Source organism: Petaurus breviceps, unplaced genomic scaffold (assembly GCF_028583685.1).
Source record: "Petaurus breviceps papuanus isolate PSGF00001 unplaced genomic scaffold, PetGlider_PUasm1.0 90847, whole genome shotgun sequence".
In the NCBI taxonomy this organism is placed as follows: Eukaryota; Metazoa; Chordata; class Mammalia; order Diprotodontia; family Petauridae; genus Petaurus; species Petaurus breviceps.
Genome location: NW_027187360.1, coordinates 19214239 through 19227698, shown reverse-complemented (window position 1 = coordinate 19227698; position 13460 = coordinate 19214239).

Genomic DNA, 13460 nt, shown 5'->3' with positions numbered 1-13460 from the left:
ATAGCAATGATGATGATGATGACATCATTTATATACCATTTTAAAGTTTGCAAAGCACTTTACAAATATCTCATTTAATCCTCACAACAGCCACAGGAGGTAGGTACTATTATAATTATTTTACAAATGGGAAAATTGAGACAAATGGCAAATGACTTGCCCAGGGTCACTCAGATGGTCTTGACTCCAGGTCCAGTGTTCTTTCCATTTGCACCATCTAGTTGCCAGACTGATACAGTGAGAATAGTTGTTGTGTACTAATACAAAAGGAATGAAAAGTAGTTCAAACAGAAGAGTTCATATTTGATGTACAGTGAGCTGGTCTAGTACAGAAAAATAATACACTGCACTGGAAAGTCAAGAGATCTGGTAAAAGTAAGAGATTAGTTTAGAATAAAATATGTAATGGGTTAGCAGAGCCCAAAGTAAGTAAGGGGATGGTAACAAAGAAGCTAAACTCACTCAGTTATTTAAGTCTTCAGGCCTGAACAAACTGAATCCCTGGCTATAGAAAGAACAGAAAGCTGTAAAGTAGTCATTCTGCAAAATTAGTGACTATTGCTTAGTAGTCACTATTAGTAATCTCTGAAAAACTGGAAGAAGTGGGAGAGTTGGCACAGAATGGAAAATGTGAATATATTTGTCTTGATTCTGAAAAAAAAAAGAGAAAATGGATAAAATTGTGATATCAATATTTGCAGTCTCTACCTCACAGGGTTGTGGGACTAAAAGGGCATATTGTGTGTAAAGCACTTCACAAAACTTTTAAGTACTTTCATTATTATTACAAAACTTTGAGAACTGGAAAATTATTGGAAAGCATTAATCAAGGCATGGTTTGTGACAACTACAAAAGAAAGTACTCAACATTAAAAACAGGTCATGACAGACCAACCTTATTTCCCCTTTTGATGAGGTTTCTGGAATGGTAGTTCAAGGAATGCAACAGGCATAGTATTCTGGATTCCTGCGGGGTATGTGGCAAAGACTTTCATGATATCCTTCTGGACAAGATGGGCAGATGGAGGATGGTGGATAATTCTTTTAAGTGTTTTTGGAACTAGTTTAATGACTGGACACAAAGAGTGGATCAATGTCAACTAAAAGACGATTCTTTTGTTATGTCCAAGCACGCTATCCCTAGCCCTGGCTATTTGACATTATTATCAATCACTTGGATGAAGACATGCCTATCAAATTCCCAGATGACAAAAAAACTGAGCAGAACAGCTGTCACATTAGACACCAGGATCAATTTTAAACAATCTTAACAGTTTAGAATGATAGGCTAAATCTATGATGATTAAATCTAAAAGGGTTAATATAATCTATGGGTTAAAAATCAACTATGAAAATACAGGATGGGGGAGGAGTATAATTGAATAGTAGTTTATGTGAAAAAAGATTTGCTTATTGACTGATTGTCTGATAGCAAGTTCAATATGAATTAAAAGTATGATATGGAAACCAAAGTAAAGAGACTCTAAATAGCTATGAAATTGCATTAATATACTCCTAGTATACAGAATGAGGCAGGAAACAATCTCACTACACTCAGGCCTTGTTGGATCATCTCTGAGGCATTGTCTTCAATTTTTAGAGATATATTCTTTTTCTTTTTTGTCTTTTTGGAGGGGTGAAGGCAGGGCAATTGGGGTTAAGTGATTTGCCCAGGGTCATATGTCTAGTAAGTGTTAAGTGTCCAAGGCCGGATTTGAACTCAGGTCCTCCTGACTCCAGGACTGGTACTCTGTTCACTGTGCCACCTAGCCACCCCTTAGAGACATATTCTTGAAAAGGCATTACAATCTAGAGTGACCAGGTTAATAAGGGAACTGGAGGCTACTCCATAAATAGATAAATTAAATGAATAAGGAATATTTAGATGAAAAAATATACATGGTGATCATATTCAAGTATTCATTGAAAGACTGTCATATGGAAGAAGGATTAGACTTCTGCTTGGCTGCAATGATCAGAACTAGGAATATGGTAGGAGTTAGACTGTTACCCCAATACAAGTAAAAACTCTTTACCAATTGGAGCTCCCCTCAGAGTGGAATAAACTTCTTCAGGAGGGAAGAACTTCCTTTGTTATAGAAATCTTTTTACACTCACAATGGTTGAACATTCTCAAGTAGATGGGATTCCTTTCTAAGGACAGCCCAACCTGGATGACCTTTGAGGTTCCTTCTAACTCAAAGATCTTTTGCTAGGTTCAATTACATCATCAGCTGGTTGGATGACTCCAGGAGAGTCATTTTATTTCTTCAGATTTCAGTTTTTCTTTTCTACAAAATGAAGTGGTTGCCCAAGATCATTTCTTTTCATCTCTAAAAATCAGTGGTTCACAAAGTAAACAGGAAAGAACTCTAAATGGACAACCAGAAACCAAAGTTTGAGTGGAAATGCATGCACTCGCTAACAGAATGACTTTAGGCAAGTCACTTCCCCTCTTTCTAGGAAGAGGGAATAGGACCACAGGGATCATTACTAACTTCCTCTGTGGATTTCTCAAGGGCTTCTTGTAAGTCCTTGACTGGGGAGAGATATAATGGCTAAGAGTGCTTTAAGGCTTCTGCATCTCCATTCAGTATCCTTAAACAGTCTTCTCCCCAGTGCCAAGGTGAGGTTCTGGTGGTCACAGGGCTGTTGTGGAGATTAAATAAAATAATACATGTATAGCACTTTTCCAGGTTTAAGGTACTATATGAATGTAAGCTTCATTATTTTTATTAATTAGTAGAAGAGTAGGACCATAAACACAAGTGACAACACTTTCTTCTGCCACCTTCTCAGTCTTTTTAATAAGAAAATTATTAAGCTTAATAACCATACACAAAGAAACTAAATGAATTAGAGGATAAGTGGTAAAATCTTACTTTTAACAACATAGAAGCAAATGACTTGTGAAAAACAAACAAGGAAAAATGATTTTGCTATGTACTACTTTTCACTTCTATAGAGTTTCCACTGCATCTGGCCTCTCTCCCTCCCTTCTTTCCTCTTGTTATAGTTATAGTTCATATGTATATGTTTTTGGTTCTGCTGATTTCACTTTGCATCACTCCACATAGGTCTTTCCACATTTCTTTTTTAGTTTCACACTTAGCACGTTTAAAGTCATCTCACTCTCTTCTGTTTGCTTCTTACATTCATTAACACATGACATTCATATGACTGGTTAACATTGTAATGCAAGGACCAACTGAATTATGAAATCCCATATGGCAGAAGTGGCCTGTAGGAGAAGCCAGCACCACAAGACAGATAGCGTCCTGATTACTGAATTTATCATAATGCTTTGGAGTTGGGGGAGGTGACTTAAATTTTGTGAATTTTGCTATAATGGTATTGATTAGTGATTCTTCCTAATAATTTTATGAAGTATATGAATATCATTTCCTGATTCCTATAGAAAGGACCTTCAATAGTCCCAGAGGGAAAGGAGATGTTATCTAAGGCTGCATACTAAGACAGAGAGCAAGCTGGGATACTTTGTATTTCCTTGTATTAAGATGTTGTTTCCCCCCCAATAGAATGTAAATTATTTGAAAGCAAGAACTGCTTCCTTTTTTGGCTTTGTAACCCCTGCAACAAACGTGTAGCCTATAGAGTAGTTGCTTAATACGTTTGCTGAATGACAGAATAAACTCCAAACCCCCAAATTAACAGTCTAATGCCCATCCACAGGGCATTAATATACAGCATGATGACAAGAGGTAATGATGCTTAGGCAGAGAACATTGAACTGAAAGAAAATAGACATGGGTTCTAAGGTCACTTCAGCTTTATGGTCTTTGACAAGTCAAGAACTCTTTCTGTGCCCCAATTATTCTTTAAAAGGGGTTTCGTTCATTTTGCAAAAGCAAACAAACAACAAATTCAAACCCTTGATCAAATACTCAAGGTACTATATTTATGTTAGATAGGCAGATAGTATATACTTAAAAAACCCCTAAAGACCTGAAGACCATGAATCTATACAATCAAATGTGATATAATATGATATAATAAATAAATATTGTAGGAATTCAGGAAAGGGAGGGATCGGTATATAGCCAGATTAGTCAAAGTATGCTTGTTCAAGGAGGGAAGTACAAACTGAATGATGGGTGAGATATGGACTGGAAGATTACTCTGAATTCTTTGGGAGTAAGTCAAAGAACAAAAACATTGTCTTGGGCAGGACAGCGCAGCTTACGTATTATCTCAAGGTAAATGGCAAAAACTTCCTAATAATTACAAAAAGGGTCTAGGATGCCTTAAGACAGGGCAGATTCCTTTTCCATGGAGGTCTCCAAGGAGAAGCTGGATGACCTCTTGCCAGGTTTCTTATATTCTTTTTGTGTATGAACTGGACTAGATGGCAGCTGAGGCCCTTCTAGTTCTCAAATTCTGGGATTCTGTGCATCTCAGTGTTTTCTGCCACCCTTGAGAGATGTAATGTATTAAATGAAAATGAGGTTGACATGAATTCTTAGAAAAATATGTTCTAGGCCCCTGATGATTTGTTTGTGTTAGTTATTTTCCAAATCAATTCCCTCTCTATCAAAAATGAATGCTTCCTCCAGCATTTTCCATGTAGGTCATGTACTAAGACTTGCAGTGTTGTTATGAATCCTGACTTCATATTGTTGCACCACCTACCCCTATGTTGTGTTTAGCATGACCTGCCTCATTCCCGCTTGACCTATACTGGGCCATGCCCCAGTCTGACATGACAGGGTGTCAGTTCTATATAACTGAATATAGCAAGTTTTTCTCATCTGCTCTCTTGACTGAACTCACCTACTCATCAATGTGAAATATTTCAGGAAAGACCTGATTTACTAGAATGCAAGTAGGAAAGCAATCATTTTTTTTTGACTACTTTGACTCCAGAAAAATATGAATATTTTTTCCCATTGGCTAGTCTTGGACCAAATAATTTTCTGCACTGCTGTCCTGAATATATTTCACTTGTGAGGGAATAGTCAGCCTGAAGAATAAGATCCCAAATACTTCTACCGTTGAACAGGAGAGAAACAATAACTATAAACTCTCGCCTACAAATGGGACAGTAACCTTCTGAAATGTGAAAGCTGTCCATTTTACAGTGAATCCTCCACTTAGTGAGCTACCCCTGTGCTTACAGAGTAAACTGCTAATCACTCCAAGCAGGTATTAGCTCTCTATCAACATTACTAATCTGGAGGCATGATTTCAAAGCATTAAAATTCTGCTCTCAGAAAACATGGCTGTTTTGATCTTTCTATGCAGCCACGCAGTAAAAAATGTTGCACATATTTTCTGCACCTATCCAAAGAAATTTATCTTTCACACCCTACTTCATGCCATATGTTGGAAGCTGAAAGAATGAAGAATTTAGCTGTCAGTCTCTGAAGGCAGAACAGGCCCTCTTCCAACTCCATGGAGCATCGGATCTGAATGTATGACATTTCACTTTAGCTTTTGTCAGCACTATCTGCTTTGTATCACTGGTGCACGGCTGAAAATATTCTTGATGGGCAGCTCATATGCACAGGATAAAATGCTTGCTAATCTTTTCTTTAAAGAATTTGGAGGGTGGGAGTGGCTTGTTACCTCAGATGAACACAGAAGATTTTCAAAGTACAAGAGCTAACAAACTTATAGTATATATCTGGTGATAGTAGACCACAGATATACATTTTTAAGCCCTTTGCTGCTAGATTCCAGCAGCCCAATTTATTCTTCCTCAGTGTGGTCCTCTATCAGGAATACTACTCAGCACAGATACCATTTGCTAGTCATAGTATATTGCCTCAGGAAAAATAGGCTAATTTTCATGCTGGAAATACTATCTCACATTTCTCTCTAGCAAGGTATATTTACAAGTTGATACTACCTTTCTCTCTTGGTCAAAGGGTCATCTAAATATTTCTGCTCCAAACTAAATAGGAAATAAATTTCTCTGATACATAGGATCCATTCAGGCAAGTGATACATTCATGGTTACAATTACCAAAGAAAAAAGGCAAGGAAAGAGACTGTAATGGTAATGGGATTTGAATCTTCCATGCTCATTGTACTGTCAAGCAAACAAATACTTAGCACCTTGTTTCAAGTTCATGATTGTATCAAGTATTAAGATCTGGAATTTGTGAATCCCACAGTGGAAGTTGATGTAACCAGAAGGGGTGGAACAGGGAGGAGCTAATACCATATACAAGGAAAAGCCCAAGCTAGAGAATGAGAATTGCTGAAAGAGAGAGAACTGCTAGGATCCTGAGAACAGAATTGAGAACTTCTGAGAACTGCTAGGAGCTGGAGAACTTCTGAGAGACAGCTAGAACTGCTGAAAACTTCTTCTGAGAACCAAATTGAGAACTTCTGAGAGCCAGCCAGAACTGCTGGGAACGAGAACTGATGGGAGTGAGCAGCATGGAGGCTGAGTGAGGAGAGGACGATCCTTGCTTGAGGGAGCCTGTTTTGTTTGGAAGGCTTGGGAATGTGGGTGTTTGCTGCATTGACTATGTGTACCAACTGTGTGGTTACTGCAATGACTTTGACTTTCTGGTTTTGGGACTTGGTTTTCTGGTATTTGAATAAATGCTTTGGTTCTGTCCTCCACATGGGCAGCCTGTTACATTTTGTGATTCACAACCACACCTATGGTTGTGAATATGGTGGTGCTATGAATATCATGTTACTGTTACAGAGACTTCAAGGAACCAAGATGGTTGAGTAAGCAATAAATTTCTGTGACTAACATATTTACCTCCAAGCAACCACAAAATAGCATCTCCAAACAAATCCTAGAACAGCAGAACCAGCAAAAAGATGATGTGAAATAATCTTTTAACCCAAGAAACCTGGAAGATCAGAAAGATAGGTCTGTCTTACTCAGGGGAAAGAGGAGTGCAGTACAGGACAGGAAGCACTCCAATTAAGCCAGTAGCAAGCCCCACCCCAGCAAACCAATAGGAGATACTAAGCCCTGTGGTGGATCAGACAAATGCCAACACCAGGACCCCTCTTGTGCCTCAGCATAGGCAGGGGAATTGGCAGACTCCAGCTTCAAGAACACCATGTGCTTCAGTATAGCTCCAGGCAAATAGTCATCCTCCAGCATCCCTAGTCCTCTGTACTTCAGTGTAGCCCCAGGCAAATAGGCAACCTCCAGAGGCCAGACCACCACACACTTGAGTGTAGCACTGGGGAAATGCAGAAACACCCCACTGGCCTCAGTATGTGCACTAGGACCCCAGCTTAGCACCAGGTAAGCTGCCAGACCCCCATAGCCTCCAGAAGCACCAGCCACCCCTACCTCACCCACTCAGCAAAGCAACAGACATGAGGGTCCCCATGGGTCTTAGGGCAACATCAGTGCAGCATCAGGTAAACAGCCAGGGCCTGCAGTCCTTGTCACAAGAAGCCTGAGGTAGAGCCCCTTCCACACTGGGAGCAGAGCTCAAATTTAAAAGAAAGAAAGAAAAAGAGCCAAAAAAGATGAGCGCAAAAAGAATCTGACCATGGAAAATTGTTATGGTGACAGGGAAGAACAAAGCACACATTCAGAAAAGGACAGCAATGTCAAAATATCTATGGGCAAAACCTCAAAGAAAAATGGAAAGTGTTATCAAGCCCAGAAAGAACTCATGGGAGAGCTCAAAAAGGAGCTTTAAAATCATATAAGAAAGGTAGAAGAAAAATTGGGAAAATAAATGAGAGTGCTGCAAGAGAATTAAGAAAAAAAGAATCAACAGCATGGAAAAAGAAAATGCTTAAAAAGCAGAATTGACCAAATGGAAAAGGAGATGCAATAAGCCACGGGGGGGGGGGGCAACCTCCCTAAAAAGTAGAATTGGCCAAATGATAAGGAAATACAAAAGCTAACTGAGGAAAACAACTCTTTAAAAGTTAGAATTGGGTAAGTAGAAATTAATGACTCTATGAGACATCAAGAATCAATTAAATAAATTCAAAAGAATGAAAAAAAATTGAAGAAAATGTAAATTGCCTCAAGGGAAAAACAACTGTATACATGCACACACATATAAATACATACACACACACATATACACATATATCGATCCATGAGAGACCGTGTAAGAATCACTGAACTACCTTAAAGTCAGAATCAAAAGGAGGAGCTGTACAATATCTTTCAAAAAATTATCAAGGAAAACTGCCCTGATATCCTGAAACCAGAGGGAAAAATAGGAATTGAAAGAATCCACTGATTACCTCAGGAAAGAGATCCCAAAATAAAAACTCCAAGGAACTTTATAGCCATTACAGAACTATCAGGAAATAATACTTCAAGTGACCAGAAAGAAACAATTCAAATATCCAGGAACCACAATCATGATGACAAAGGACTTAGCAGCTACAACATTAAAGGATCAGAGGTCATGGAACAGTATATTCCAGAAGGCAAAGGAACTAGGACTACAACCAAGAATCACAGTTGGTGAAATTAAGCATAATACTCCAAAGGAAAAAAAAAGGTCATTCAATGAAATAGAAGGATTTCAAGCTTTCATAATTTCATAATATTGAACAAAATGTTTCATCTCTAACATCAAGACCCAAGAGAAACCTTAAAAGGTAAAAGAAAACAAGGGGTTCAATGGAACTGAACTGTTTACATCCCTACATGGGAAGATGGCACTTTTAATTCTTAAAAATTGTACCAATAATAGTACAGCTAGAAGGAATATACATAGACAGAGGGTATGGGTATGAGGTGAATTTGAAGGAAGGACATAAACAATAAGTGATGAGAAGGAGGAGTACACTGGGTACAGAAGGGAGGGAGAGGTAAGACAGGGTAAGTTATTTCACATGAAGATGCATGAAAAACCTATTACACTGGAGGGAAAGATGGGAGGGTGGGTGATGGGCATCACTTGAACCTTACTTTCATTGGTATTGACTCATAGGCAATAATATACACAATCACATAAATATAGAAATCTATCTTACCCAACAAGAAAGTAGGAGGGGAGGAGATTAAGTAGATAGAGTTGTGTAGGGGGGAGTGACAGAAAAGAGGGCAGATAAGGGGAGGCAGTATACAGAAGCAAAACACAGTTGAGGAGGGAAAAGATGAAAAAGGGAGAGGACAAACAGGAGGAAAAATAGGATGGAAGAATATATATAGTTAGTAATCATAACTGTGAATGTGAATGGGATGATCTCTCCCATAAAAGGGAAGCAGATAGCAAAGTAGGTCAAAAAACAGAATCCTACAATATGCTATCTACAAGAAACACACTTGAAGCAGAGAGACACATACAGAGTAGAGGTACAGGGATGGAGCAGATTTTATTATGCTTCAGAGTATACACACATACACATACATGCACACATATACATACTTGTATATACATGTATAAATGTATGTATAAGCACGGGTAGCGATCTTGATCTTGGACAAAGTAAAAGCAAAAACAAATTTAAAAGAGATAAGGAAGGAAACTACAACTTGCTAAAAGGTACCATAGACAATGAAACAAAATCAATACTAAGCATATATGCACCAAATGTTATATTATCCAAATTTTTAAAATTGAAGTTAAGTAAGTTACAGATTCAAACAAGAGATAGAGAACATTATGAAATGCAAAATAGATATTTTTGATTATATTAAATTAAAAAGCTTTTGTACAAACACAATGAATGCAACAAAAATTAGAAAGAAAACAGAAAGCTGGGAAGCAATCTTTACAGCAAGTGTCTCTGTTAAAGACCTAATTTCTCAAATATATAGAGAACTGAGTAAAATTTATGAGAATATAAACCATTCCTCAACTGATAAATCAAAGCTATCTATAGGCATATGAAGAAGTGCTAGAAATCACTTTTGATTAGAGAAACACAAATTAAAACAACTCTGAAGTGCCACCTCACACCTATCAAATTGGCTAATATGACAAAAAAGGGGGAAATGATAAATATTAGAGAGGATGTAGGAAAATTGGGACACCAATGTACTGTTTGGTGGATTAGTGAAGTGATTCAACCATTCTGGAGAGCAATTTGGAACTATGTCCAAAGGGCAACCAAACTGTGCATACTCTTTGATCCAGTAATACCACTACTAGATTTGCATTCCAAAGAGATCATAAAAAAGGGAAAAGGACTTACATGTGCAAAAATATTAATAGTAGTTCTTTCTGTGGTGGCAACATTTTAGAAATTGAGGGGATGCCTATCACCTGGGGAATGGCTGAACAAGCTGTGGCATATGAATGTAATGAAATACTCTTGTGCAATAAGAAAAGATGAACTGGTAGATTTAAGAAAAACCTGGAAAGACTTGTTACTGATACAAAGTGAAATGAGCAGAACCAGGTAAACATTGTACACAGTATTAGAAACATGTGATGATCAATTGTGAATGACTCAGCTCTTCTCAGCAACACAATGATCCATTACAAGTACAAAGGACTCATTAAGAAAAATACTATACACATTCAGATAAAGAACTAATGGACTCTGAATGCAGATTTAAGCATATTTTTTTTCACTTTATTCTTTTTCATTTTTTTCTTTTGATGTTTCTTCTTTTGCAAACATGACTAATATGGAAATATGTTTTACATGATAGCACATGCAAAACCTATCTCAAACTGCCTACCATTTTAGAAAGAGGGAAGGGGTGGAGGGGAGAGGAGAGGGAGGGAGAAAAATTTGGAACTCAAAATCTTGTAAAAAATGAATGCTAAAATTGTCTTGACATGTAATTGGGAAAATGTATTTAAAAAGGAAAAAACAGAGATAGATTAAATTATTATAGAGGCTGCATGGTATTTCTAGAGTCAGAGGACTTCTGTTCAAATTCCACCTGTGATGTGACCCAAGGCACTTAATTTTTCTGGTTCCTTCCTTTGCAAAATTGGATGAGATGCCCTGGGCTCTCTAATGTATCTAGAATTGCTCTATTTTTGCCCTTCCACTTAAAAAAAGTTTAAATAAACATATACCTTTTGTTAAAAAAAGAAAAAAGACAAGAAAAAGTTTACATGAGCCTTAAAAAAGTGTTTAAGAGGCATGCAGAAATATACAACATGAGGCTGGTAAATGTATGTGATAGGAATCAGAAAAACAATAAACATTAAAATTTAGAAGAATACAATTGGAACAAATAGACCTCATTTCACAGGCAATGGAAAAGGCTGACAACAGGCATACACCATTGAATTTGTTCAATGTAGCCAAAAGTAGTTTATCTCAGGAATAAGACTTTGAAAGAACTAAAATGTAAGAATGGAATCCAAAATTTCTCTCTGGGTGACATACACATGAACCAAACTAACACTAATTCTTGACAAAGAAATATCAAAGAAATTGTTTAATCATGTAGATCTGTTCATAGAAATGGAGGGGGTTATGATAATGAGTCAGGATTGGTTCATTTCCACCTGAAATCATGGAAAGGTAATTCTTAAGGAACAGAGGACTTATTTATCAGGATAGGTTATGTAGTAAAATGCTTTCTTTAAACTATGCAACATACCATTTTAGGTTGTAAACATTTAGTATATACTATCTAGAAAGACAAGATCAGATAAATAGAATTATGCATATACAACTTGATATTCTTTATAAATGAACAGATGATAAGCCCCATATGAGAAATTCCAAAATATCCTTGAGAATGCAAGAAATAAATTCTATTGGAACTGGGGCACCATTAGAGAAAGAACTGTTGCCTACAACTACCCAGGTATAATACTGAAACCTAAAAAAAATTAAGAATAATGTTTTTAATGAATGTGACCTTGTAGAATATTCATAATCTCCAGTTATAATGGAGAGCTTGCAAAAATACAGAGACCAAGTAGAAGAAATTAAAATCACAAGGGATATTTCATTCCTGTTTTTCTGTCTTCTACTGCAGTTGACCCAAAGACACTTTCAGTTACTGTACAAAAAATGAGCTTACATAGTAATACTCTTATGCAAAAGCAGTTTTATCTGTAAGTAGATATACAAAAACAGTTATTTTATCTACTTGCACATTTGTCTATAGAACATTAAAGAGAAAAGAATGATAGTACCATAATAACATCCTTTATCATTTCTATCTAATGTCCATAACAATTGAGAGTGAAATAATAAGACTGTTCAATTACACAAAGAATGAAATGATCAACAAAACAGCTGACATTAATAGAGCACTTTAAAGTTTGCAAAATGCTATTAATAGATTATGTTAATAAATAGATTAATAGATTATGCTAATTGAACTTTACTACTTGCCACTTTATACATTCTGCTTATGAGGAAATTGAGGTACAGAGAAGTGACTTGTCCATGGTCACACAGCTAATGTCAGGGATAGGATGTGAATTCAATTTTCTCTTGATCCCCAAATTCAGTGCTCTTTTTTGCTACTCTGCCTTTGCTATTCACTCATTCAACAGTCATTTTAAAAGTATTTATTATGTACCAGGATCTATCTTAGACATCGAGAGGCTTGATTTTTACTTAGGGTACATTTTGTGTTAACAGAAGAAACACTAGGTTATCATCATATAAAACTTGTATAAGCTAAAAGTAGCTGGATACTTCACTTTACTTGTATTCTCAGTGCCTGGCACATAGAGGTTGCATACTAGAAATTTGTTGATTGATTGATGATTTGAAAAGTCAAACCAAACCAAATCTGTTCTTCTCTTTAGTAATAAAGTAATTCTAAATGGAGCTCTCTGTTTGCCATGTCAACATGGGCATCTTTTTGCAAAGGTTCATAAGCTGTTTTTACTGAAGGAGAACCAAAGTGTTTAAATGTGAAAGCAGCTTATGAGCCTAGCTCTTTATTAGAACCCTTCAGTCTAAATCACCATATAATATCCACACTATAATGATATTTTCAACTCATGTTCCCATCTCTGTAGCTAGGGATTGGAAACAGGGGCAAATGTCAACAAAGGCACCTGATTATTGCCCAGAGACCCTCTTTCATTTGATCCAAAATTACCCTTACATGTCTTGTGTTGACAGACCATAGCTTGTTAACAAGGAGTTCCAGAAAGACTGAGAAGAGAGTGTCAGGTATCCTTCATCTCTCTCTTACTACAAAATGGTAGTAGAATATTACTATTACTAGAATATTAGAATAGAAATTACCAATAACTTATTTTGTTCTAGGTTATATAACCTTCAGACATGAACCCTTCTTTCCCTGGGCTTATTATTTTAGAAAAATAATATAATTCCCTCTGTCAGTGTTTGTGGAGTGAAGAAGAGATTAGATAATTATGCAGGTAATACGATTCACATAGACAGCCAAATCAGATTATTCGGGATACAGAGTGGCATTTTCTTTGCTTTGAATGATCTGGTTAGCAGTCTAAATGACTTAAGTTAAATGGAAAATTAAAAAAAAATCTTTGCTTGACCTGTGTAGTGTAGACACAGGCAGTTTAGGTTTATAGGCTTTGGAAAATGTGCTCTTGACCAGCCAAGACATAAAATAACCATGA